The following is a 2,246-nucleotide window of genomic DNA, read 5'->3' as shown; positions in this document are numbered from 1 at the left end:
GCAGGGGGCGGGGCAGGTGGGCAGGGGGAGAAAGCTTGTTGTTACCAAGACAACAATGGTTATCTGGGAGGAGAGAAGGGCCAGGACGCCAGCATGGGGACTTTGAAATGTAGAACAAGTACTTGTGAGTAGGGACTGAGGCAGCCTGGATGCAGGCATGGGGCTCCATCCATACGCAGTTAACTATGTCAATGTAAATATGTCAATGTAAAACCACGTCCTTTTGGTCAGAGACAAGGAAATGACTCCTTTTAGGGACGAAACCCCATTTCCTATTTCCTGAGGCATGCAGGCTTTCATCTGACCACCAGAAATCCTTCTATAGTCCAGTCTGAGCTCATTCCTAGACACGTGGACTACCCGAGACCTAACAGTGTAAATCAAACTTGAGAAAACCATCACCAACCTTAGGGGAACCCAAAGAGACCGCACGACAGACAGTGAGCGAACAGGAAATAAAAAGGGAAGGGAAGGCCGTGACGGCCCCGAGGTACGGTGGAGGAGAGAGTTTCTTGTAGATAAAAGGAAGAGCGCAGGTAGAAGCAGGGACAATCTGGAGAGTCCAGAGTAGACATGATCAGACTGAACTGGACCATGTGGGGGAGGTAGGAGGGGAAGGGAGAGGGGAGAGAGGGAACCAGGAGCAGCAGCCAGGAGGCTAAAGGTACAAAAACCATGGGGAAACCAAAATGTCCAGATTATGTAGGGAAGAGCCTCTGGGGGAAGGGCAGCCCAGCCCTAGGCTGGAGACTTCAAGATAGGGGTCAAGGTAACCCTAGGAACTGAGGGATGCTTTGACAGTGGAGACAATAGGCAGTAGGGGTCCCGGGTCACCTCTGCTCTTCCCCAGAATCTACCTCTCGACTTTAGGTCATTTCTGTGTTGCCCTACTCATCCTCCTCTTCCTCACTGACTGCACCAGTGGCTTATACCCCCAAAGGTCAGCAAATATTAGCACACCTGTGGGGAACCCCCTAGGGAGGGGCAGCTCAGGTCCTCCCACTCCTGACCCATTTCAAAGATGAGGCCAGGCCCTGCCTTTGCAAAGATGATCAAGAGAACTCTCTCTTGATTCAGGTGCCAAGCGTATCCCTTTCCTCCACTCTGCGCTTCAGAGGCTGAGAAGGGGCAGGTGGGCTCATGGAAAAGGTATCAGACGTTGTCCTCTGAAAGCTCACTTTCCTGTAGGGTCTCCAGAGGCACCTTACCCCCAAGACCCTTCTCCATCCCCTCTGCTGGCAATGAGATGCATGACAGCAGCCGGGGGATCTCCCTGTTATGACCAGAATCATGGGACTCTGACTCACAGCCGCCCAGGCCACCTGACCACAGCAAGCAGAGAGGGCCCTGCCAGGGGGTTCCCCAGCCACCGCCTTGTTTACCTCCCTAAGCTGGCCTGGGAACTGGGGAAAGGGCCTGAGCTGCTGCCTACCTGGCCTGAAACCCAGAGGCAGGAGTCTCTGTGTCAACTTCCCCAAGGCCCCATTTCCTGACAGTTCCTTCTCCCAGTGATGATAAAGCAAAGGAGTTCCTGGTTGTTCCCTATTGGCTCAGAAGTCCCGTAGGAAGCTTGGCCTGCTCAAAGCTTGAGCTCAGGCCACTAGGTTGCTGAGTCATGTTGGACCAGCACCTGCCTCTGCCCAGCTCCAGGGTCCCGGTACCCCAGGATTTACCTGCACTAACAGAGGGTCTTGTAGGTTAAGGATGTTTTCCTGAGCTAACAGCTTGATGGAGGGGAACCTAAGACATTTTTCCTTCAGGAAGGGGGCATAACTGTGAACCTCCTAGTCCCAGGGAAAAATCAGTCACACCTGTGTGACATCCCTCCCTTGCTTCTGAGTCTTCCCAGCCTTTGAAGTTTTTCTGCTCCCACAAACCCAGCTCCTAGAGAGGCCCAGGAAGAAGATGGGAATCAGAACCAGTTCTAGGAAGCTGGTCCAGAGAGCCTGCCTCTGGACTCCAGTCTGTCCAGCATGCCCCTCTACAATGAGTTTGACTCAGAAGGTCGGAGCCCTACTGACAGGGCCATGCCTGGAGGCCTTACAGTGTGACACTCCTCTGTAGCCTGCATCCTCCTCTGTAGCCTGCATCCTTCCCACAGTTGAGCTCCATAGCCTGTATCCTCCCCGCAGCTGGTTTCCTGCTAAGAGCTCATTTGATTTTTATTCTTTAGTTTGTTTTTTGAAAGTCCAAAGCTAGAGAAACCCTGTCTCAAAAAACAAAACAAAACAAAACAAAACAAAAAA

The sequence above is a fragment of the Alexandromys fortis genome, unplaced genomic scaffold, assembly GCF_014885135.2.
Source record: "Alexandromys fortis isolate MF-2015 unplaced genomic scaffold, M_Fortis_MF-2015_v1.1 scaffold_99, whole genome shotgun sequence".
Classification (NCBI taxonomy): domain Eukaryota; kingdom Metazoa; phylum Chordata; class Mammalia; order Rodentia; family Cricetidae; genus Alexandromys; species Alexandromys fortis.
Note: the sequence above shows the minus strand (reverse complement) of the source record.